The sequence below is a fragment of the Podarcis liolepis genome, assembly GCF_965112155.1.
Source record: "Podarcis liolepis genome assembly, chromosome: 17".
In the NCBI taxonomy this organism is placed as follows: domain Eukaryota; kingdom Metazoa; phylum Chordata; class Lepidosauria; order Squamata; family Lacertidae; genus Podarcis; species Podarcis liolepis.
The window spans coordinates 30,623,937-30,650,922 of NC_139571.1; the positions used below are offsets into that span (position 1 = coordinate 30,623,937).

Sequence of the window (26,986 nt, forward strand, 5' to 3'; positions counted from 1 at the left end):
CGATGCTTTGCACAAATTTGCTTGAAATGTGCACAAAGCCACATACCCCTTTGGGGCCAGGTAGAAACTGGACACTTGACTAGATGTGGGTCCTGGATCTGACCCAGCAGGGCTCATCTTCTGCTTTCATTCCAGACTAAAATGCCCAGTGTAAAACTTCCCCTAAAAAAACAAAAAAACAAGAAGCATATGGTAGCTTTTTAACATAGCCAGAGACAGTCTTTGCTGTCATCACATCAATCTTTTCCATCATCGGTAAACACCAAGTCCCCCCCAAACACACATAAAATTCATCTCATATTGCAGATAGGCTTCCTGTGCACATATCCTTTTCCAAACCAAACATGCAATTATGGTTGCAGAACTTTAAATATTGCTGCTTTCATCTCCTCGCGCAAGCGATTGAGGGAGAGTGTTCTGACAGAAGCATGCAAAGGCTGGATGCTATTCAAAGAGGCCCTCTTATTGATTTTATCTCATCCCCATTAAGATAGAATAAGGGGGAGCAGGGAAACCTGAGGTAACCACTGGATTTTTTAGCAGCTCCCTTCCTTAGCCTCACGTCCAACAAGCAGCTGTGGCAAAGCAACCTTCCGTTAGCAAGTTATGGCTTAAAATTGACATACGTTCAGGCAATTTCTTGAGAATCCAGATGAAGAAGCTCTGAAAACCATCATAAGAAACTGATTGAGCCCTAGTCCTAAAGTAGGGTTGGAGAACCACTGGCCTTCTAGATCAGGGTTTCCCAAACTTGGGTCTCCCTAGCTGCTTTTGGACTGCAACTCCCATTATCCCTAGCTAGCAGGACCAGCGATCAGGGATGATGGGAACTGTAGTCCAAAAAGAGCTTGGGAAACCCTGCTCTAGATGGTGCTGAACTACAACTTCCATTATTTCCAGCAAGTATGGCCAATACTCACCATGAAGTTGTTACGGCAGGCATAGGCAAACTCGGCCCTCCAGATGTTTTGAGACTACAATTCCCATCATCTCTGACCACTGGTCCTTCTAGCTAGGGTTGATGGGAGTTGTAGTCCCAAAACATCTGGAGGACTGAGTTTGCCTATGCCTGTGTTACAGTAAGTGCCACACTCTGTAGCAACAAAAAAGAGGTGCCGGTACTGCATACATTTGAGTAGCCCCTGAAAAAGAAAAGGTTGTAGTTCAGCAAAATCTGGAGAGTCAAAAATTCCTCCCACCAGCCATAAAGGAAAGCTTTATTTAGGGTCCCCTGCAGCATCTCTATTCAACAACTTTCTCAAGACCACAATACCTCAAGGACCGCCTCTTTCCATATAAACCTCCCCAGACTCTGAGATCATCTTCTGAGGCCCTTCCTCATCTGCCTCCTCCTCGAGAGGTCTGGAGGGTGGCAATATGAGAACGGGGTCTTCTCTGCAGTGGCTCCCCATCTGTGGAATGCTCTCCCTACAGACGTTCACCTGGTGCCTTCATTATACCACCCCCATCATTCTGCCCAGACACTGAGGTCCAGCACTGAGAGCCTTCTGACAGTTCCCTCACTGCGAGAAGCAAAGCTACAGGGAACCAGGCAGAGGGCCTTCTCGGTAGTGGCGCCCACCCTGTGGAACACCCTCCCATCAGATGTCAAAGAGATAAACAACTACCTGACATTTAGAAGACATCTGAAGGCAGCCCTGTTCAGGGAAGTTTTTAATGTGTGACATTTTAATGTATTTTTAGTCTTTGTTGGAGGCCACCCAGAGTGGCTGGGGAGGCCCGGCCAGATGGGCGGGGTACAAATGGTAGATGATGATTATGATTATGATTATTATTATTATTCACCTTTAGGCACCAGGCAAAAATGTTCCTTTTTAACCAGGACTTTGGTTTATTTGATTGACCTCCTATGCCCTTTTAAAATGTGGGTTTTTTGGGGGGAGTGGGGGTGATCGAGTTGTATTTATGCTGATTGTGTATTTTGTGGTTTTGTGTTTTGATTTTGTTCTGTGAGCTGCCCTGAGACCTCCGGGTATAGGGCGGTATATTTATTAAATAAATTAAATAAATAAATAAATAAATAGGTATTAAAATATTCCAGAAGAAAGATCAACATCAGGAATGGGCAGATCAGCTTCTCTCTAGTCCCTGTAAGTTTCATGTATGCATTCATAAGTCCGTTCCACCCACTTTTGACATTAATTACATTGCACAATTAAGCCTGTAAATGTCTAGAGCCTCCTCTCAAGGACACTGCCTGCCCCTGCTCCCTGTGACCCTTTCCCTTCTCCAAAAGCATACCTTGCAAAAGGTAAAGAGTAAGAAAGCCCTCTCAGGGGTGTTGAGATTGAGATAGCTTCCAATAGGTGCTAGAATGCCAAAGCTATATAATCTGGAACGCCTGAGCTAATAACTGCAGAGATTTGTACTTTGAATTCCCCAGTCCCAAAATTCAGCAGAGTCTCTAGATAAAGAGCTGAAATGTTGGGAAGAACTCAAGCATCCACTTTCACCCCCTTCCCCCCGCCTTACAGGTATGGAACATGCATTTCTGTCAGGAACAGTTTATTCTGCCTGTTTGTGAGTCACCAGAGAGAGGGAGAGAAAATATGTGTGGAGTCATGGTTACTCTTAGTTCTTAGCATCAGATTTGTCATCAGTCAATCAGCCCCTCAACATTTTTTAAATAATAAGTTTTGTTTAGTCATGGATGAGGCTCAAAATGTTCAGTGATTCATTCTGAACAATTATCCCAAAGATCAAATGCATAAGATGGCCTAAAAACCACAGTGTTCCCTGGCACATTTCAGACTGTGTGGCATTAAGGACACATGTGTAAAGTGTGTTACACTTTAAGGTTTTTTTTGGGGGGGGGGTTATTTTTAAAATAGTTGTGTCAACTTTAACCTTTCTAACCAACACAAAATCTGTTCTTTCTCATAACTTTGCTCTCTTGGTGAATCAGACAGGGATGCTTCTATGGTGTGAGGGCGACCTTTGTTAGTGGTTCCCAAAAGGCCCAAATGTGTGGCTCTTACCCAGTGCTTTTTCTGGGGGTACTTGAGGGTATGCAGTCCCGGCACCATTTTTTTCTAGAAGAAAAGCATTGCTTCTGCCCACCAGAGGCCATGCATTCAATATTGTGGGCCTGACTTTGTGGAACTCCTTCCCGGCTGAGATTCACTCCCCACTGACTGAACTTCAAGCAGCTGACACAGACTGCAAGCATTTTAAGCAAGCTGCGCTATGCCTATTTATTGAGCTCAATATTTTTTTAACCTGTGTTTTTAGCTTGTTTGAAACACCATTTTTTTATTGATTATTTTACTGATAGCTGTGTAACCCACTTTGTGATACTCTACAGTGAACATCACTCTATAAAAATTGGCAATAAATATATACCACATTGGCCCGAATATTGGCTTTTGTACGATATCGCTGCTGAAACATGCATACAGTAAAACGGAACAGGTGTGAGTGCCTGTGGAATTTTAAGGGAGCAGCTCATATTTGGGTATTGTCTTTTTCTCTCTCTCCCCTCCCCCATAAATTGGGCCAATACGGTACTTTAAAAAGGGGGGGGTTGGCCCTCCATTGAGCTTTTTTCTTAAAACAAACAAACCTAAAATGAAGTTAACGCAAGTTTGGAGGGAAAAACAGATGAAAGGACTTAGAGGGAGACTGTAATGCTGTACACTTTCTGGCCAGACTGAGTACTGTTTCTTTCCAGACAACAGCTAGAGATCAAGGCTTGCGCTCCTGGTTTTCAGCAGAACTGAGGGGTTTGTGCTTCTGCCATTGCTACTGCTACTGATCTTACAGAAGTGTTGCAAAATTGCAGCAGTCAGATATCTGGCACAAAGACAGACCAACATCCTTTGATCGAATACTTTTCAGAAAGAGAGAATTATATTTCTGCTCTATGCTGGGGTGATGCAGCAGCAACAAAAATAAAAAATGGGAAGGGGTTGGGGGGAACCCATTGTTTTGGAGATTTCATTCCCCTCCCCAAAATGAAAGAAAAAGATTGTCCCCTGCTACGTCATATGCACTTCTTTTCAACACACAACACCAAGCCTTTCCCCCTTTCCATTTAACTTTGAGAGAGGAAACATCTTGGCAGAATATGTTCATACTGGATGCCGCAAGACATTCTTTATCATTCCTATGAAAAATGCTTCTCCATGGCAGCCACAGATTGTTTGATTTGGCCGTCGACTTTACCCACATAAACCAGCCCACAGGGGAATTTCAACATGCGCGCAACACTGCTCACAGTGAATATAATAAAAATCTGCAGCACAGAAGACTTTGCCAGATAGAGGATGATAAAGGAACATCTGTTTTGTTAGATGTTGCTGCATGGAGCACCTTGAAACTGGAATTTCAAATATACAGTGGTGCCCCGCAAGACGTATGCCTCGCAAGACGGAAAACTCGCTAGACGAAAGAGTTTTCCATTTTGGAGGTGCTTCGCAAAACGAATCTCCTATGGGCTTGCTTCGCAAGATGAAAATGTCTTGCGAGTTCCTGCGGGGTTTTTTCCCCTCCCCCCTTTTTCTAAGCCGCTAAGCCGCTTATCAGCTGATCCGATAAGCCGCTAAGCCGCTAAAAGCCCCTAATAGCGCTAATAGCGCTAATCCGCTAATCCATCAATGCGCTTGCTTCGCAAGACGAAAAAACCGCTAGACGAAGAGAATCACAGAACGGATTCTTTTTGTCTTGCGAGGCACCACTGTACTCCAGCCTTGATGAATGAGACAAAGAGGAAATGCTTTGCAATGAAGATACAGGGAGAAATGCTAGGGACTTGGGTAGCCAAGAGGAATGGCACCATTTAGCATTCACATATGCACGGTTGAAATGTGAGCTAACATTTGTACATGTTCATGTGGGATGGGTGGGAGGGGAAGGGGAAGACCCATCCGCCCCTTGATAAATCATGTGATGATGCACCAAAGATGTTGGCTGTTTACTCTCAGTGGTTGTACAGACATTCTTTTAATCTTCTGATAATGAGACGGTGGTTTGCCACCAAGGCTGTTTCCAACCACAGAAGTGTTCCTGGAGGTTATTTGAGAACGCAATTGGGCAGTCGCCCAAGGATACCCATGTGTTTTGGCAGGTCTCGCCATTTCTCCGTGATGACTTGGGAGGACGAGACATTAGAAGTGTGGCCAAAAAACAAGCACACAGAGACATGTGCTAGTGGTTCACCATGTAGCTGCAAAGTGAGATGCGTGCTTCTTTCAAATATTGATTTGTCAACCCATCTGCAAAGAAATTCCCCTGGTCTTACCAAAGCTTTCTCCTCCTCCTCTTTCTTCTCTCAGTTACATTGCATATTTTCCCAAAGTGTGACAGTGAATGCTATATTAGGTTCAATATTAAAGATCCACAAGTGGATCTCCTAATATCTTTTACTGGAAAACAGTTGGGGGGTGGGAGCTTTGATGTGGGACTGTGGTAGAGGGATCTATCTGTGTTCTCCATCCCCCGTGTGAATTCCCTGACCCAGTCCAATCCTGGCCTCTTTTAGCATGCAAAAATGTGGCCTGGAGATCAAATCTCCTGACCTTCTGTATCTCATAGTCTTGCCTTGAATTCCATGTTGTCAGAATAACTCCTTAATTTTGCCCTGAATTTACTGTTTCAGGATTACACTGAATTCCACGTGAGAAGAAGGGGACGACGACGACCTTCTCACCATTAATAACATTATAGCTTTCATCAGACCCCAGCTGTCTTTTTGTTATAACTTGTTCAGTTGCATATGCCCCAAGTCTTTTATTTCAGAACAGCTCTTCTTCATCTCAGTATCTCTTATTTTAATTTTTGAAACTCTATTGCCATTATTCCAAAGATTCCAGAGTGGACAGGTGAAATCAGGGTTCCTGTAGCTTTAATAGGTGTGGAGCAGCCTCTGAAAATCTATATTCTACCCAGATGTTAAAGATGCAGAAGGACTGTCCTCTTTTTCACCCAACTACCCTACTTATACGATATTGGGCTTGCTATGGTAGCAGCAGCAAGGAATTCTGCATTCCACTTGCAAGAGCATGAATAATATCATGTTGAAGAGTCAAAAGCTACCTGATACCAGAGCCACAGGTTAGGCGGTTACACTAAACTATTTTGAACAGATTGGCTTACTTGTTTTTAATGTTAATTAATTTATAGTTTAAGATTTTCAAGACTGGAGTACAATAATTGACAGCTCAAAAAACAACAACAACACACAACCAAATGCTTTTGGCAGAAAATGAACTTGAAACCAAGAAATTGTGCAGACTGTTTACAACCATGTCATGAAGACTTAACATTGGCACAAGGAGCAGTCTTAATTAAAATTTACTTACTAATTAGTGGTTTTGAGAAACAGCAGGTTGGAGCCAGAGGTTTGCTTCTGTATGTAAGAAGTGTCTTCTGCTTACAGAAAGAGTTTTTTAAAAAATAAAATAAAATATTTTGCACTACAAGAAAAGTGAAACTAAGTCCAGGGGTGTTCTTTTACTTGAACAAGAATTTATTTTGCCTCTGACTGAAGCATGAGAACTAACTTATTATAGCACTGCACAACTCCTGTTGTTGTCTCATCAACAAAGCAGCGTCTTCTGTTTCCTGCACTTTAAGCTCTAACTTTTCCAACTCCCAATTAAGCCACTTAGTTCAGTGATCTTGAACTGGAGACACACATGAACCAACCTAGATTAGGGTCCATCCATCTAGAGGCCCAGCTTGGCTCTGAGCAGTGAAAGGTCTTATAGTTTTCACATGCTGCAGATGACTAGACTTTTGACCTCTCCCCAGTATGGCTGTAGGAAATGCAGTGCATCCAAAACCCAGAGCAAATATTTTGATGAATGTGCTTATTCAGTGCTTCCAATGCAATATTTTCAGGAACTATCAGCTGGTACCCAATGTACATAAATCAGTAGGCCAGATTGTCACTGGAAGCTGGAATCCAATAAAAAACAATCACTGTAGTGTAGCCCTTCTCCATTGACAATTCATAGTCTTACTTCTACCTGACAAATCAGAGGTAGATGAGCTATTTTCTCTTGACGGTCAGTTGTTATATTAATACAGCAGGCACTCACGTGTAACAAAACATTTGCAGACAGATTGTATACATACAGTAATGGGAAAATCCATGAATCTTTGTACCTTACTTGTTTCATTGTTGAGGCCTCAGCCCTGCTCTTAATATCAGATTCCAATGTTAATACAGTGGTACCTCAGTTTTCGAACGTCTCAAAAGTCGAACGTTTTGGTTTCGGAATGCCAAAAACCTGGAAGTAACTGCTTTGGTTTTTGAATGGTTTTTGGAAGTGGAACATGCCATGCAGCTTCCGTTTTGAGTTTTCCATAAGTAAATGCTTCCGGAAATGCATGCTTCGGTTTTGAACGCTTTGGAAGTCGAACAGTCTTCCGGAACGGATTACGTTCGAAAACCGAGGTACCACTGTACCTAACTGAACACGCCACAAATTGAGCCATGGCTCTGCCTCATCACTAGTCCAGTGTAGAGATGAGGTGCAGAGTTCACTAGAAGTGAACGGCTGACAGAGTTCACTAGAAGAAGAGCGGCTGACAGAGTGGTGCAGAGCTAACAACTTGCTCATAAATACAAGGAAGACAAAGGAGCTTGTGGTGGACTTCAGGAGACAGAAGAGCAACGTCCAGCCACTTTTGATTGAGGGGGTCTGTGTGGAGAGGGTAACAACGTTCAGATTTTTGGGCATTGAATTACAAGAGGATCTGTCCTGGAGTGTCAACACAAGGGGGCTTGTGAAGAAGGCGCAGCAGAGACTGTACTTTTTGAGAATACTAAGGAAAAACCATCTTCCGCAGAAACTGTTGCTTGCCTTCTATCACTGTGCCATTGAGAGCGTGCTCACTTATGGCTTATGTGTGTGGTACGGAAGCTGTACTACCCAGGACAGGATGGGGTTGCGCAGGGTTGTTAAGGCAGCAGAGAGCATTGTTGGCTGCCCACTCTCCACCTTAGAGCAGATTTATGCCACAAGGTGCCATAGGAAGGCACTGGACATAGTAAAAGATCCATCGCATCCTGGTCACTGTCTCTTCGAGCTCTTGCCGTCGGGACGGAGATACAAGTCGATGAAGACAAGAATGAGCCGTCTTAAGAACAGCTTCTTCAACAGAGCGATCTCGGCCCTGAATGGGAAGCCCGGACTTTGAAAGTCATCTAATCTCCCTTGCTGTATTATACTGTATTGTTTAATTAGTGTTTTTATGGAGCAGTCAAGTAATTTCGTTGTCCCCAAAGGGGGCAATGACAATAAAGATATTATTATTATTATTATTATTATTATTATTATTATTATTATTATTATTAACTTATGTAGCAATGGGGGCAGAAGAAAAACTCAAATCAAATGTTATCCAACAAAACAGTTACAGAAGGTGAACATTTCACCAATTGTGAACATTACAGTAATTGCAGATCACCAAGACCTCAAAACACTTTATGTATGTTACTGTGTGTGCATGAATAACTGGAGTATGTACTTCATTTGTCATAGGTTGTGGCAACACAACATCAAATGGCTTTAGGAGTTCATAGCCTAAACAGAGGACTTCTCAGCGCCTTCATGGTCCTTGCTCCGTAATGCAAAAAAGAAAAGAAAAATGCAGGTCATTTGTGGGACACTGCAGTAAAAGGAGAGTTGAGCACTCATGCTAAACTCAATTCCTAAGTGCGGCCAAAGTTCTGCAGCTATGCTGAATATTTGTCCTGAGATCATCATTATAGTAAACAGAGTGTAAAAGCTGAACAAAGGGCATCATTCCTTTCCTATTCAATAGGCAATTAATCCTTGCCAGTGAATGTGTTCTATCTCTCATAACCATCACTGTTCACTACCCTGGAAATTTTATGTTTACTTTTTTCTTTTTTTTTTAAGCATGACAATTATAAATCAGCTACTTCCAAGAGCTGGGGCAAATTAGAGGGAATTCACAGCTTCATGGCTGAATGCAAAAAGGTCTTTGCGGCATCACCTTCTGAATCATTATTTCAGAGCTGGACTATGCAGACAGCAGGTCATGTGGCACCACTGTTTCTGTATTATACATCAGACAGTAGGGGGAGTCATGTATTCAAAGCCCATCTCCCCCTCCTCAATCCTTGCAAAGGGTAAATTAGGTGGGTTGTTTAGATATGCATAGGGAAATGGTTTGGAGGCTGAAATGACACAGTTCACAGACCGTGTGCAAACTGCAGTCATATGACCTGCTGTGTATATAGACTAGCTCCGAGAATTTCGAACCGGTGAGAATATTATGGGAATGCATTAGCTGGCACATGTTATATCCCTCCCACACCATAAGCCTTTTGCACAAATGAGATCAGATGCAATTATCAACACAACATCGCTGAGTGTTCAGTATTTCTCAGGTGGAAACAAGGTAATTTGTACTTGTTTATCTAAAAGCTGCTCCTCGTGATAGGGAAATATTTGGTAATGACAAGATGCTTGACAACTGAAGTGCCCTGCTAAAAGATCTGAATCGTTTGGTTGCATCCAGCACTGTTACTACTCAGAATATTTCCACTGACATTAATAGACGTGAATAACTTAGGTCCATTACTTTCAGTGGGTTTGCACTGAGTAAAACTTAGCTATAACTTATTATCTTCAAAACATGCATCTGCTACCTCCTAGAAAGATTTCATGTTTAGCTTCATAAAGATGTAGATGTTTGCTTTTATCACACTCGGTTATGGCTGTGATCCAAAGGCCTACCAGAGATAGCGAGAAATAGCAGGGCTTCTGATCCACCATTTCAATAGCAGCCAAGGAAGGTCATTTGGACCTCTGATGGGCTCAGCTGCTAACTGCCCTTAATCCTCTAGACTGGACTTGCAAGCTTCCAGATCAATTTGTCTTGGACCTCTCATCCTGGCATTCACCAGTCATGGCCAAACTTGGCCCTCCAGCTGTTTTGGGATTACAATTCCCATCATCCTTGACCACTGGTCCTGTTAGCTAGGGATGATGGGAGTTGTAGTCCAAAAACAGCTGGAGGGCCAGGTTTGGTCATCACTGATTGGTCCTTCGGTCTTCACAGATACATTGACCCCTATCCCTGTAGGCAGTTCTTGCAGCTAGTTTCCAACTTTGTGGTCTCTTGCCTAAGCTGAAAGCTAAGCAACCCCTGTTACTATTTAATCAAGCTTCTTATTTGATTGAAATAAAAAGCATACTTGTGATACGAGATGAGAGAGAGATGTGATTCAGTTTGAAATAAAGGTGAACCTACCTAATCCAAGCTTTCTGAAATATTAGCAATTCGAATCGGTGATCCTTTGAAATTCACGCTCCTCTGAATTTTTTCCAATGCAGTTCTCCTATACAGAAAAGGCAAATTTTGCATATAAATGCACATATTAATGAAAATAATATTTTAAATGCATTATATAAGGGGAAAATAAGCAAAAATGCATTAAATGGGCACATTTAGCAGCTGTTAAATAAATAAACAAAGAAATAAATGCTAACTAATGTGGAAACATGGAGAACTGAGAATAGGAAAAAAATGAGAAACCAAAATGGACATATTCAGCCATTCCCTATCTGTAATCCATTATTTGGAAACCCTGGTAATGGGAACCCCAGATAGAATCACCTGGCTATTTGTCTCTCAGAGGTTCCAAACTTGGGCAGTAGTAACCTGCAAGTCTCAGGTTTTTGCTTTTCTGTTATTATTAATATTAATAAATTGCTCCCTGTGGGTCATCTCAAAGTCATTCCACAATAAAACAGATAAGAAATAACTGCAAAAAAATAAAAAACAGGGTTTTTTTTAATAAAAAATACATATATAAAGCCAAGGCCAACTAAAACTCGGAGTTTTAATTGGTTTTCAATGACACCGTGTCTGTGTTAACCTTCGGTCCATTTCAGAATCTCTTGAGTTGTGCAGAAAATGAGAACTTGCCAGAAAAGAGTGAAATGCAGAAGTATTCTCAGTTGCCCTTCTTGACTAAAATAATCGGAAGATTCTGGAGAGAGAGAACTGGTCATGACAACTGAAACCTGCACAGAGCTCCTCCAATAATAAGGCACACTGATCAGTTTAATATGGCAAAACCTCTCTTTTATATGTCAAGGAGGAAGAAAACAGACACAGATAACTAGACGCAAATGCATAAGAAATCGTTCCCGTGGCAATGCAAAGGTTAGGCCACACACCACTTCCTTCTCTTTTGAAAGTACAATTAGAGAAATAAATTAAGAATACAGCAACCCACATCTGACTACGATTTGACTCACAAATTATTACCTTTGCTGACTTGTCATTATACTTGGAGAAATGTCAGGTGAAGAGGCCAAATGGGCCTAATGCTGTTTCAGTTCAGGGTTTAAAAGCAACATAAAATGTCAAAGTATGATGGGGAAATCCTGGGCTTTTTGCTACAAGTCCCTTGGTTTGAGGCTTAGTGGTATCAAGATATGCCAAGCACAAAAGGTCTTCACATATTTAGGCAGTGCTTCATCCATTCGAACTTGTGGTTACATAATTAATTTTTCTTATTATGCTTCTGTTTATTCTCAGTTTCTCTAATTTTCTCCAGAAACTTCAGTCCCTCTTCTTTCTCCTCCTCTATTTTAATGTGAATTGTCATCTTCTTGGGGCAGGGAATTCTCTTTTTTGACTTAAGGCATTGTGTAAAATGCCATGTAAGAAAAAGAAAATGACAAAAAATATTTCACCCTAAGCAGAAATAACTTGTGTTTGCATTTACGGCAAGAAATGTCCAGCCATCACTCATACAGGTGTATGAATAAGAATAAATACATAAATACATAACCATGGATTATAGTGGGCAAAGAAATGCCTGTACAATATATTTATATAACAATTTGTCACATGATTCAGCACAACAATTAGGGAGGGTGTAGAGTGGTACCTTGGGTTACAGACGCTTTAGGTTACAGACGCGTCAGGTTACAGACTCCACTAACTCAGAAATAGCACCTCTGGTTAAGAACTTTGCTTCAGGGTGAGAACAGAAATCGTGCTCCGGTGGTGGGACAGCAGTAGGAGGCCCCATTAGCTAAAGTGGTGCTTCAGGTTAAGAACAGTTTCAGGTTAAGAATGAACCTCCAGAATGAATTAAGTTCTTAACCTGAGGTACCACTGTAATATATTTATTTTTGAGTCATATCACATATCACATTTGTAGGTGTATACCCAAGCTGTTTTAAAAGGTGCATCTTAAAAAAGTGTGAGTGTCACACACAAACTTGCAATCACAGATCCTCCAAGTCTCGATATTTCCCAGGGACACCCCTGATTTAGAGAACATATCCTGGTTTCTGATTTGATCCTGGAATATCCCACTTTTCCTTAGGATGTCCCTATTTTCATTGGAGAGATGTTGGAGGGTATGGAGTTATTCAACCCCCAAGCCGTCTGAAGGTAATCCTGTATAGAGGAGTTGTTTAATGTTTAATGTTGGAAGCTGCCCAGAGTGGCTGGGGCAACCCAGTAAGATGTGTGGGGTATAAATAGTAAAATTATCATTATGTAATGGGACGTCCCTATTTTCACTGGAGAAATGTTAGAGGGCATGCAATCACTTTGATTGAACAAGTAATTATTTGTGATTGACTGCAGTTTCCTGTTGTCAGCGCACTCATTTGGCAGACCTGGGCTTCTGTTTAATGTGTGAAATTGTGCTTCAACTGGGTGCTGCATTGCTTCAACATGGAGAGAAGGAACACACAAAGAGAAAACCTTTGCAAAGCCCTCCCTCTCACTCACTCCATTCCCAATGGTCAGTGGCGTAGAGATTTTCCACTGTCCGACCTTGTCTAAGTCCCAATCTCTTTATTTATTTTGCATTCATCACAGCAGACAAGTCTTGGAAAGCTCTTATGATATGATCATTTTTCATTGTTTGCAATAATAAACGGCAAAATATTAATCTGGTCATAAGATAAATATTTTTGAAGGGTCTCAGCTGAGCTGCTAAAAGGACCTCCACGTGTAATGAAAATGTTCTTGAACAGCGCCATGTGTTCGGTTTTAACTGCCTTGTCTGCTCGACCCGAAACCTGGGACATTTTGTGTAAGCGGCCCCCTCCCCGTTTTTCCTGATGACAATCATCAGATGTAACCAAGGCCGCTAGGGAGGGACACGTGCTAACCTTCTCTAAACACAGGGAGTTTAATTCCATATTACATTTGTTTAACCTCTGGCATTCAATGACACACTCGTTTGGCTGAGCAAAGCATGGAATCTTCAAAGATAGCTTTATGACTTGGATCTTCTGCTCACGTGAATTGGCCCTTCTTTGGGCTAACAGTGACCTTCATGTGGCATGTCTGGATTTTGCCACACCAGAGCAAAATGTGGATTTGCACCGGCCTCCCTCCTCATTAATGCTGAGGAATACACATGACTTCCTCCCCATCCCAGTGTTGTCCAGGGCCATCCTGGGATAGTGTCTACTTTTTGCTCCAGTGAGGACAGGCCTAAAGACACCTGAAACTAGTGTTGTGCACAAACGGCCTCTCAAAATTTCCCACTTTTATTTTTTGGGCAGAGAAACTGAGGGTGGGGAGAAGGAATAATTTCATCCAACTTCTCCAGGGAGGTGATAAATTCTCCAGCAGTTTCTTAGGGGTGGGGTTTACCATTAGCAGTGGCAGTAGAACAGCTTCTTTCTTTTCCACAAAGGTCCCAACTGTGCTTGTAGTCTGGCCACCATTTTGCAACTTCCACAATGCCTCTGACCTAGAGTCATTCCAGGGCATTCAGGTGTGGTGTGGGGAGAGGAATGACCTGTAAAAATGGATTAGGAATATTTGGAGATACATCTGCGAAGTTGTCATCTTTTTCATGGAGGCTTGAGAAAAAGAAAAGCATGTTGGAATTTTATTTATATACAGCAGGACCTTGGGTTACAAACACTTCGGGTTACAGGCTCCGCTCAGATTAAGAACTTTACCTCAGGATGAGAACAGAAATCGCACGGCGGCAGCAGGAGGCCCCATTAGCTAAAGTGGTACCTCAGCTTAAGAATGGTTTCAGGTTAAGAACGGATCTCCAGAACAAATTAAGTTCTTAACTCGAGGTACAACTGTATTTTCAAGCATGATGCCTCTTAAGAGATTCTAGCTCAGCTTTACCTAGCATCTCATTGTGAGAAACCATTATTCTTTTCACTCTCCAGGAAATGTTCAAGAAGCCAAAGGAAGGCAACCTATTGCAACCAGATGCCACACCCACTGACTAGGCTCTTGCATCATTGATACATAAACTCACCAAACAGGCTTTTGACATTATTCACGATGCATTTCTGAAGGTATCATAATTTTATTTTATTTTATTTAAATAATAATAATCTAGAAGTATAAAATGGTTCCAGAAGCACTGCCAATGGCAGGAATGGCAGAAACCAGGAACCGGCAATCTCTGAGAGCTGCTCTCCTCCCCCACCCCCAATTATTTTTATTAAATTATTACAAATCAAACAAAATTAATTTAATACAATTTCTTAAAATCAGATTTCATGTTCCTGTTGCAAGCATATGTTGATCATTTCCTCCCATAGCCGCATCATCTCTTATTTAATATCCAGTTATCATTCTTCACTTGCTGTTAGTCCATCTGAGAGCTGCTCTCTTTTCCAGTGGGCAGGCAGTTCCATGATCACCAGTAGGGAAGCGGGGTTTATTGCTTCAATTCTAAAAACAGAAACTTCTTTTTCAAACCAAGACAAAACCTCTTGGCAGTTGTCACCTCAACACCGTTCACAAATCGAAGTTTTTCAGCGAGTGCCACGCTTGGCTCTGTGTGGATGCTCTGGCCCACCAAGAAAATCATCTTGCTGGCATACTGGCATGGTGCTGGCACTCTGATTAGGCCAGGCCAGTTGTAGTACAGGTGGCACATCTTATACGTAAGATACTGCATGTGGTCTGGCTTGAATCTATCATAAACCACATTGTAGTATGTGGGATTGACAGTGCCCTGGTGAGCAAGTTGGCTACCTAAGAAGAAGTCGTACCTGTCAGGGGTTCAGGAGCAGAGGCGAGGGCAAGGGAGGAAACAGAGAGCGAGGGGGAGGAGTCCGAAGAAAAGATGAGTGACGACGACGACCCGAGATCTCTGAGTCTGTCCAGTGAATCAGAAGATTCACAGAAAGGAGCGCCAGTGGCCAGAGCAAGGGGGGAGCTTAGGGGGACACCCCAGGAAGAAGGGTCCAGAGAGGGTTCAGAGGGCAGCAGTTGGAAATCGGGGCCAGCGTCACCAACAGAGCGCAGTGGGAAGGAAAGGCGCCAGGTATCGAGTTCTGGCAGCTCGCAGCAGGGGGGAGGGCATGAGTCAGGAGTGGCCACACCTCCATCGGAGAGCGAAGAAACGGTCAAGCGGAAAGTGGAAGGTTGGGCGCGCGCGCCAAGTTCAAATGCACAGGAAGGCGGCGCAGTAAGCAGCCCGGAAAGGGAGCCAGGTCCTAAAGCCCAACGCAAGGAGACAGGAGGGTCCGGGGGGTCAGCGTCAGAAGAGTCCAGGAAGGAAGAGACCACGGGGGGCAGAGGGACCCAGAGAAGAACGGTCAGGCGGAAAAGGTGGAGTAAGGCTAGGATATTAAGTTGGTGTACAAGGGGCGGAGACTCAGACGGAGCTTCGCCGGTCTAGCTTATAAGACGTAGAGCTGCACGCAGCAGCTTGGAAATGGAAACTGTAACTCAATAAAGACTTTTATAAAGTGAACGCTGGCTAGCGTGATCCTCTGTGAGCTAGGATCTGGGAGCAGCTCTGACAGTACCATTCAGGTCGAGTAGCCTCTGTGTCAATAACTGTCCCAATGGGAGGGTTTTGCAGGTTTCTGTTGGTCTTGAAGAAAGAATGAAGGGATTTCTTCCTGACCACAACCACCTATAGTTTGGCTCTTCTGCAGCCACCATTGTACTCATCGGGGGCACTTAGTATCTGTGGGACTTCAAAGTTCACCACCATCTTCAGCTGTCCATCTCCAGTGCTGTCACGGTACGCTATTATGTGTGGAGGGAGCTGCCCATTACATGCTTGCAATTTACTTACAGAATCTTTCATGCAGACCTTTAAACAAACTGTGATGTTTGATCCTGAATTTTGCAGTGTGCAACGAGAATACCACCTAGTCAGTTGGAAATTAGAGCTGGCCACAAACCCAATGGTCAAAGCATCTTTGTTGACACCAGTGCCGACCACCATGACAGATTTCAGTGGTATCTCAACTGCCCACAGTGCCCCTCCAAGCTTAAACTATTAAAGCCTGGCACCTGCTTCCCAACACTTCTGCCCACCTTATGGAGGCGGCACAATGCTCTGACAGGGTCCAAGAGCCCTCCTTCCCAAAGCCCACCTGGCTTTGGGAAGGAGGAAGCAGGCCTGGTGCTTCTTCGCCAAAGCCTGGGAAGCTTCTGCCCAGCTTAGGCAATGGAGAAGAAAGCAATAGGAAGGTAAAGGGAAATGACTGGTGTGCATCACTGAACACTTGCAGTGAAAAGAGCAACTCAGACTGCAAAACAAATGAGCAACAGAAAATATGAAATGCTGGGATAATGCAAAGTATTATCAAACAGCTCCTTCCAGAATTTATATGAAACACAGATGCATTCTGCATTTCCTCTGGGTATTTCCACTCCTGTGTTAAGCACTGGGCTTAATCCAACCTGCCTCCCCTTTGTACCTGTTGCAATCAAACCACAAAGCAGCAGGAAAAGCCTATTAGGCAGCTTCAAACAGTAGTCAGGGAGGACTTATCAGCTTCTGTGTAATGATAGTCTGGCAGTATCGTATTCCAAACTTCTCAATGAACCATGACACCAAAACATAAACAAGGTCGAACAATCGGTTTAAACTCTTTGCGCAGTGATGCAGCAATGCATCCTTGCCTGAAATGGCTGGTATCCATATTCTAGCTTAGGGATTGCCAACACGGTGCTCATGGGCTCCAGGTTGGTGGCTCCTGCAAATTTTGTGGAGAGGTGAAAGAATAGGATTTTTTTAAAAAAAAACACCACAGCAACTGTGCAAACTTCCTTCACCTAGAAGCTGCCCAGAGTGACTAGGGAAACCCAGCCAGATGAGAGGTGTATAAATTGTTGTTGTTGTTAAATAGGATGTCCCTATTTTCATTGGAGAAATGTGGGAGGGTGTGCCATCTTGATTTGAATCAAGTGTGCAGGAGCTTTCCCCAATTCCCCAAGTAACATGCATTGGCAATGGTTACATGTAACCCCAAGCAGGAGGTTCCCTTGTTGTTTCAAACACAAGGTAACAGGGGGCAGTAGACAGGCATATGCTACCCTGCAGCCTGATTCTTAATATGCAGTTAACTTTACATCTGCACAGGCCACAATCTCCCTGGAAGCAATGTAGGAAGTTTCTTCTTCCCTCGAGGCAGAACATTCTGCTAAGAGGAACCACCGAGTTAAAGCTACGGCTGTCAGGAGGCATGGCCACAATATTTTCCATCTGCCTCATCTGTAAGCAACTGTCCTTAAAACAAAAAAGGAAACAAACAGATTTATAGAGGACTAATAAAAACGATTGCATTATGCATTCTCTCACTCCATCTTGAATCAGCAGTTCCAGAAGGTCCTCTGGGAGGAGAGTAAATAACAGCATACTCACAATGTTCCTTTTTCTCTCTCCCTGAGCTTGGCAAAACCAATGCATATAAACACAAATTAGAAGAGAAGTAGAAAACAAATCTAATGCATGGTAGCCAGGCAAACTCTGGTGTGGAATGATAGCCTGAAGTGTGACAGCAACAGATGCACATTTAGACATCTGTGGTGAGGATCATCTGCATACTTATCACCCTGTTACGTGCTTGTGCAAATGTACAAATGCAGAGAACATGATACAAACGCCACTAAACACATCTACTTGAAATGCATTATTTTTCTGTTTGTTTTTGGTGCAGTGGGTGCTTTTGCTGATGAGACTGAATTAAGTATCTCATGATACATGGTGCCTGTGAACACGGAAGAAAAATGCACCCACTTTAAGCCTGTGAATCAATGTGAAGAGGCTGAATAATCTGCTTCAACAACAATTAGACTTGGAATCAACAGGTACCTCTCAGCAATACGTTGTTCAGTGTCTCCCAAGATATTATAACTCAGACCTGCACACCTTGTGGCGGACCAAACTGACCAAACAGGTTCCTAGAGTCCTCCTGCCTCCTTCCCAAAGCCTAATTAGTGCTTTCCCAGCTTTGGGAAGGAAATGGGATATAGACCCTGTCAGCAGGTGACTGTAATCTGTTGAGAACTACCTGGACAAGAGCTTTCCCCACAGTACTCAGAAGGGAAATTCCATGGTAGTTGTTACAGTAAGATCTTTAGATATCTAAAGAACATTATCACTTCCTTCCCTTTTGCAGACCAAATATGCTCAATACTTTAAACTGTCCCTGATTGCAGACGGGTGAATCTGTCCGTTCTGCTTTCCCCCAGTTTCTTATTTTTCCAAACTTAAGTTCAGTCTTCCACATGAATTTGAGATTTCCTTTTTTAAAGCCCTCATTAAAAACCACCAGCATCTTAAATTTCTCCTGATATACACATTTGTATGCCATTTTGTATAATATAGACTCCCCCCCAAAGCTGTTTTATTGAAAATAATGCACCTTGTATGTTATTTTCACTAGTATTGACATTTTTAATTGACATTTTACTCCAGAATATGAATTTTTGTACACATCACTTGACTTTAGAACTCTACTGCAAAATTCAGAAAAGTGTGAATTTCAATGGATGGCTGTGTTTCAGTTCTTGCATTGTTTTAAAAAGTTTGAGTTAGTTCAGTTCACCTTTAGATGTGAACTGAATTGAATTTCTCCTCTCTCCATATTTCTTATCAACGTAAATCATAACTGACAGTGTGCTGCCTTTGGATTCTCTGAAAATCTAAGACATAGACATCTTAAGATACCACAATTATGATCCTGGAAAACACCTACATAACTGTGACCTCAACAAACAACAACTACTTATTTATAATCCAAGACACAACAAGCCTGCAGTTAAATACCATCCTTCTCATTGTTAAGATGCTCAGAGCACTATTAAATTGAGATGCTAGCTAGAGGCTTGCATTAGTGTTTAGATTAGAAGGGGGGAATAATAAGCGTCAGGATAATTACTGCCTATAATAATAGAAGTGGAACCTGAATCTTAATCGCTATGGCATGACTTCACTGACAAAGCATCCACACAAGCCCACAATCAGCAAAATAAAGACATTAATTAGTTATTGGCCCACTACAGTTAATCTTGTGGTTCTTTTGAAAAATGATTGGATTTTAAAATTCCAGGAGTGTCTTGGCTGATGCAAGTCAGCAATGCTTCAGTGAGAGCCTTTTGTTTTATATTTACCAAAGATCTTGGCTCTGTTTAATTAAGAAAAGCAAAGAAGTGAGAAGGGAATCATACTGGGATTCAAGATGCCATCTGTTTGTAAAATAGCTGAGAGTAGAGTTGTTTTCCCGGTTTAGAACTGCATTTGTGAACTGTCAAATATATATACAGAGAGAGAGAGAGAGTTCTACTCATTCAACGCATTCTGTTTAAAGCTGGTTCATGCACACTGTAAATTAATTCATGTGGTTTTAAACCGATCAGAAGGATGGCATCCACTGTTAACCACTATTACGGAGTCTACAGTAAAGTGAAACAAACATTATTTTGGTGGTGAAGTTTTACAACTGGGATATTTGTCAATGGAAGGAAATGCTCAAAAATGAAAATATGATAGATTTTAGCATCTACCCTATCTGCCTGCGGACTGTCTTGCCAGAGTGGTGCATGCTCTGGTTATCTCCCTCTTGCAATGCGCTTTATGTGGGGCTACCTTTGAAGGTGACCTGGAAACTACAACTAATCCAGAATGCGGTAGCTAGACTGCTGACTGGGAGCGGCCGCTGCGACCACATAACACCGGTCTTGAAAGACCTACAGTGGCTCCCAGTATGTTTCTGAGCACAATTCAAAGTGTTGGTGCTGACCTTTAAAGCCCTAACGGCCTCAAAGGCCCGTAGACCTGAAGGAGCATATCTACCCCCATCGTTCTGCCTGGACACTGAGGTCCAGCGCCAAAGGCCTTCTGGCGGTTCCCTCAATGCGAGAAGCCAAGTTACAGGGAACCAGGCAGAGGGCCTTCGCGGTAGTGGCACCTGCCCTGTGGAATGCCCTCCCACCAGATGTCAAAGAGAAAAACAACTACCAGACTTTTAGAAGACATCTGAAGGCAGCCCTGTTTAGGGAAGCTTTCAATGTTTAACAGACTATTTTATTTTAATATTCTGTTGGAATCCGCCCAGAGTGGCTGAGGAAACCCAGCCAGATGGGTGGGGTATAAATAATAAATAATACATTATTATTATTATTATTATTATTATTATTATTATTATTATTAGGTATGCTAATCTGACTAGGAAGTGAATAAGCAGTCAAAAGGTTGAGTGGGAATAGACTGTCAGAAGGCCAAAAATACCTGTTATATCAGATAATCTGAATTATTATTATTATTATTATTAATCAATCACCTTCTACACAATCATCTCAAAGTAATGTATAATAAAATATGATAAATGTTAGACATGTTTATAACCGAATTAATACAAATACATAATAAATATTCATGGAAATACAAAATAAGCACCTATTTGTCCTGCTGGGAAAGTCTATCAGAACAAAACTGTCTTCAGTTGTTTATGGAAACTGCGGCTAATGGGTGCCTGTTGTGTATTGGCAGGAATGCTGTTCCAAAGAATAGGGGCAACCACATGAAAAGCCCTGCTCCAAGTGACTGCAGAGTGGGTTTCTCAGATCAGCTGTGGCCATAAATCCCTCATTGTGCATCAGCGCCAAACTAAACTGGATAGCTGAGGTTTGTGTGGTCTTAGGCCTAAGCAACGCATTCACTGCACAATCAGAAACTTTATTGGACTAAGGGAGCAATCCTAAGTATGGGAAGCCGGCATAATTTCCCCCAGTTTAAGTTAAGGAACCATAAGGTATGTCAGATCCAAATTCTGTTCAAGAGCAGAGCTAAAGCAGACTGAGATACCCTAAGCCAGCAGAGAGAAAACAATAGCGTTTGACACCACCCTAAGTTCCACAAGACGCGGGTGGCGCTGTGGGTTAAACCACAGAGCCTAGGACTTGCCGATCAGAAGGTTGGCGGTTCGAATCCCCACAACGGGGTGAGCTCCCATTGCCTGGTCCCTGCTCCTGCCAAACCAGCAGTTCGAAAGCACGTCAAAGTGCAAGTAGATAAATAGGTACCATTGTGACAGGAAGGTAAACTGCATTTCCGTGCACTGCTCTGGTTCGTCAGAAGCGGCTTAGTCATGCTGGCCACATGCCCCGGAAGCTGTATGCCGGCTCCCTCGGCCAATAAAGCGAGATGAGTGCCACAACCCCAGAGTCGGCCACGACTGGACCTAATGGTCAGGGGTCCCTTTACCTTAAGTTCCACAAGGCTGCCAGGTCAACATAATCAAGCTGAACTGAGTTAGGATCCAGCATAAGCCCACCCACCAGTCCTCCCCCCACAACATATTGAGCAATATTCATATTGAGCAACTCCGACAAGCTCTGTACTATCACACAAGTGGATGATAACAAAAGCAGCAGAGGGATCAGGTGTTTCAGCCCAATTTACAGCATCTCAGAACGTGACTGGAAGTATTTAAAGAGGCACATTAAAGTGTTGGTACAGACACAGAAGTATCATTAAAATTTCTCAAATGCCACAGGATCAAAGGCCTTGTGGATGACTGCAAGTGATTTATTAGGCAGCAGAGGTATTTTAATCAATGTACTCCATTGGGAAGCTAGAGAAACTGCAATCCTATCATGGGAGGAGAGAAGAGTTTCCTAACTTATCTGCAAACTTTGCTGGGGGCCTATCAGTGTCAAACTCTCTACCTCTTTTCTTCTGCTCTGTTTGCTGCTCCTTCTGGCCTGGAGAAAGAAGCCACAACCACCCACCTATGTTTAACAGATACTGTAGTCGTCCGAAGTCCACAGAACTGAGGCAATGGAAACTTCGCCATTGCAAAGGCACTGGGTTGCATCTGGCTGGTCATTCAACCATGGCAGTTCCATTCCCAATTGCAGTCCGATGGATCGGCACTTCAGCTTAATGTAGTCATTTAGGTAATGATGAGTGCAAGAGGAAAATAAGGTCTCCAAGTAGTTTGTTCCATAGAAAGGTGGCAGACATACTCTTGCCATTCAAAGTGCTGCTTTGAAATAGGGACTAGAAGTGAGCCATTTGCCTTTTATGTCTTTTCCTCTGTCTTTAAGTACTCAAAGGTCCCTTTCTGGTAAGTAGTTAGGGTGCCCCCCCCAAAAAAAGAGAGGAAACACACCATCAAAGCAGAGACCAAAAGTGGACACTGATCCACATAAAATGCATAGCTGCAAATTTAGAAAGAATGACTCTAATTGAAATAGGAATGCTCTACATATCATCACAGTGGGGAGGACTGCTGTGGTGGCTGCATTTACCTGTTCACTACTGGGAACAGGTGTGCAGCCAATGCAGGGTTTAACTCTATCCTCCCACTCATCAGCTGTCATCATGAGTGATATGAGTTGATGGACAGGTGGGTGTAGTTTAAGGAAAATTACCTGGCGAGCCAAATTGTACCCCCTGGCCCACCAGCCAGAAGTTTCCTGCTAAGTTATACTTAGGGTAGACACACTGAAATTAAAGGTTCTAAGTTAGTTATATCCATTGATTTCAATAGGTCAGTGCTGAGTAGAGCCAATAATAGATACAACCATGTTGTTGTTTCCATCTGTTTCAAGAGACAATGGAGTGCACCTCTTGGGTGAAGTCTAACTGCTGCACTAGCAGCACTAAAGTGGTCTCTCCAGGGTACAAGCCTAGGAAGCATGTATGGAGGTCCTAGGAGCACCAGGTGACAAGGCCCTTCTCTTGGCCTTGCTGATGTGGTCCAAAGGAAAGCAGAGCAATATGCTTGGCACCAGCTTGACTCCACTCTGGATTTGTTGAGGGTTTACTCCTTAGCCCTTTCTTCACCCAAAGATATGTTGCAAGGCAGCAGAGGTTTAGGATCAGAGTTTTCCTTCTAGTTGGGCTTCCTTCCCAGGTAGACAACCATCTGCCCCTCACTTGCCTTTATAGCATGTGCAGAAACAACTTTCTTGACCGTTGGATCCACTACTGGTCTCGTCTACTCAATCTACCTGTCTTCACATGCAGGGGAAGTTCCTAACTCACCAGGGGTTTGAGACCCATCAGCTACTTTCACCTGGTTTTGCCATCCAGTCAAAGTCATTCCTGGGGTGTGGCCTCTGTCACATGCTGACAGCTTCCAGGAACCACAAGTGAGAGCTGAGTGCAGGGTGGGGACCAAAGGTGGACAAATATGTCCCCCACCAGAGGTACTACCCCTTCCCTAACACTCCATGCAACCATAAGCTTATTGTTATCACAATAGCTGTGCGAAACATTTCCGGGATACAATTAACCGGTGAGATTTGTGCAAGCAATTTGCCAGGCATGTGTAGGCACAGTCAAAATCACCTGAGATGGCAAGCTATAGCTTGTAAAATGGAGTATTAGGTAGACCTCAGATTTTAATCAGTGCCTACACCACTACCAGCTTCAAACATCAAAAGAAACACAGCAAACTGAGAGGCCCACAAGCCCACAGGAGGCCAGCCTGTGCCACTGGAAGTACAGGCAATGGTAGTTTGTGGCATAGAAAAACAGGTGCGAAAGAGCCTTAAAGCTGGTTATAACAATGAGCCAGACCTACACTCCTGCCAGCCTGGTGTTGCTCCTACTCACTGGTTCAGTAAACTAGAAGAAAACCACACCAGAAATGTTCAACTTGAATTAGTGGAACATTGGGCAAAAGGGTTTGCCACCATTCAAACAACTCATTACATAGTCCAACAGCCATTGGCCTGAACATGCTCAGCCTTGTCTGATCTCAGAAGCTAAGCAAGTTTGGGCATGGTTGGTCTATGGTCAAACTGTTCCCATGCTTCAGGGATGAAGAACTTTTTTTGGCTTGAGGACCACACTCCCTTCTGTGTGGTCCACATGCCAGTGGAGGATGGGGCCAGAGTCAAAAGTGAGCAGAACAATAGGTGTATATTTTAGGTTAGTTTCTTCACACGCATCACTGTCTATCCTCCATCCAGAGAAACAAGAGTTTTAAGGCACATTTCAGCAAGGCAAAAACATTCAAGGAAGGTGAGAAACAAGATTGGTGAGGGGTATGCCTTGGGGAGACGGGCCATACTGTTGAATATAAGGATAGCAAAAACACAGCTAAGAAGCTCAAATCATATATATGACTGAAACCCTTCTTTGGAAATTAACCCAGCATCCAGACCTTAACATTTAAAAACTTTACTTGCAGAAACTTATAGTTATAGATGAATTAAAATATGATATTTACAGTCACATGCTTCTCTAAGCATAGGCCTACAGTCTCTTATTCTAACTTCCAAACAACTATATTTTTCTCTTTCCAGAGCTCAGTACTTTCAGTCTTCTGTATCTCAGTAAGGCCATGCCTTGCAGCTCCTTTAACCTTCTCCTGAAGCTTTGTTCTTTCTTTCAAGCAGAGAAGCACTCCAAACACTCTATTTAACTTAGCAGTGTTCACAGTGGATTCAAAAACACAGTCATCTTGCTTCATGTAAAAATGGAGCCTATCCTTCACTAGATATCCCCATGTGACCAAACGTTAGCCAATCACATGAGAACTACTAGAGAATTCTCTATAATTCCAGTTACCAACCAATCAAATTTCAACACATAGTAATGTATGCCAGCGTTTACAATTTCAGTGAATTAAATTACTATACTTAACAGTAGCTGGGTATGAGCCTGAGCTGTATCTCAAGGGATAGGTAGAGAGCTCTGGAGAGATATACTTGCCCCCAAATCTGAAGTCCGTCCCCCCCCCACCATATTGTATCAGTTCTGAAAGGTGTGAGACTGTATGCTTCAAAACACAAACATACACACATCAAATTAGTCCATGAGGAGAAGGCATGGTGGCATCTAGTTCTCTATAATCAGGGTGATGATTGAATGTTCCACCCCACACACAGATCTTGAAGATTCTCCCCCTCACGGTCTGGCACAACACCTTCTAGAAACAGCCTGAACAAATGATGAAACTATCTATCACTCCCGAAAAGCTCTTAGTGGAGGACTAATACTGAATAGAAGTTTTTTGAGTGCAGAAAAAGAATGAAAATATATCACTGCTTAACCAGTAAAATGTGTTCTGCAGAACACTCAGTTGCAATCCAATACCAATGGGACTGTAAATGCTTTGCCTTGAAGTGAAGCACTCTGGCATGAAATAAAATTGCTATTATGGAAGAGTTATTTCATTGCATGACAATTGAAACGCATGTTGTGGAAGCATTTACATATGTTCTTTTGGATGCTACAATTCGCTTCACTTTGATAGAACACAGATAACATTTTTTGCAATCTTAAAAATTGCTTTTCACTTATTTTTTAATACTCCCCAAGAAAATTGAAAGTACACTCTCCACCCGAGAACATTTTTCCTACCAATACGTTCCCCTCCAGAGACAGAGTGTCGCCATTTGAGAATCACGCATCGTCCTAGTTCTCCCAAACATGGGATGAAGTGGTAAATTTGCTTCTGTCTGGATTCCTAAGAGCCAGTGTTTCTGCCTCACAATTATATACCCTGAACAGAGGAATTAGCATGTCGGGGAGACAGCAAAATTAGACATGGTGGTAACTACTGACTTCAGTCATTTTAAAGGAGGATTAAACTAGTTCATGGTCAGTCAACAGGGGACAGGACAGGAAGTTCTGTTGTGACAGGGACACTAGAGCTTTGGATCTAGCCCATTACTTTTTATAAGTGTTAAAGGTACAGTATGAAAAGAAGAAGAAGAAGAAGAAGAAGAAGAAGAAGAAGAAGAAGAAGAAGAAGAAGAAGAAGAAGAAGAAGAAGAAGAAGAAGAAATGGCTATATCCATTCTGCTATTCACACTTTACTTCAGGTGGTCAGAGAAGAATACTCAACTCCTTCAGTCATGTCATTCACACACACACACACACACACACAAAAAAAAACACCATTTTGCTAGTGCCATCATAACTTGTTAACATTTGTATCATGCTCTTTTTACATTTAACCTGTGCTCAGTGCTCACTGATCCCCAGTGAGCTTATCAATCTAGCAAGACCAGGAACCTACAATTCTCAGGCTAAATACTCTAGCCAAAGCACTCCATTTCCAATCCTGGTACAGTACCATTGCACAAACATTCAAAGTTGCCTCCGCCTAGCTTCCAATTATGGTAATATATTTCAAAACTGAAACAGTCGTCTTCTCTAATTATTCATCTGGCCAGAATAAATTGTTCACAATAATGTTTGTGGAAAAACAGAAAAGGTCAGGATATCTTAAAAATCAAATCCCTGTCATTAAACAACTGTGCGCACATTGTTTTGCCGAGTAGCTGTTCTGTTCTGTTTACCTCGATCTGGGCGTAAGTTCTGGCCAATCCAAAGCACACGGGCCAATTTAAATCAATGGGGAGACCTCCATTGACTTCACTTGAATATTGAACCAGAGCCTTAGGCATCTGGAGCTGGAAGAAGCCATCCGTCTTGCTTGCCAGTTCTGACAAAATCCATTTGAGTAAAGCACTTTTCATCCAAAGGGATAGCACATATCTGATAGAGAGGGGCGGGGAAGTGGGTGGGGGGACTGTGTGTTTCCATTTAAACTGTATTGCTTAGGTCGTCTCTCTTGATTTACGTCGCAGAGCAGGATGCCAAGTTGGCATTCACATTATTGGAATGGAGAAAGCATTCAGTTGCAAGTTCCGAAAGAATTAGAAACAGACTGCTCTTCAAAAAAATATTTGGGAATTTGAAAAACCCAAAGACGTCACTGACCGAACATTTGATCTCCTTTTCTCTTACTTATTT

General features: G+C 42.7%; 1 long non-coding RNA gene across 1 annotated transcript; it reads right to left on the minus strand.

Annotated features, from left to right (window-relative positions):
* Window positions 1-26,654, minus strand: LOC310696295. Its single transcript, XR_014520534.1, has 3 exons — window positions 26,530-26,654; window positions 10,252-10,339; window positions 1-162 (listed from the first exon to the last, which is right to left on the minus strand). It is a non-coding gene; the product is annotated as an uncharacterized lncRNA (long non-coding RNA).
* Window positions 26,655-26,986: the final 332 nt, after the last annotated feature.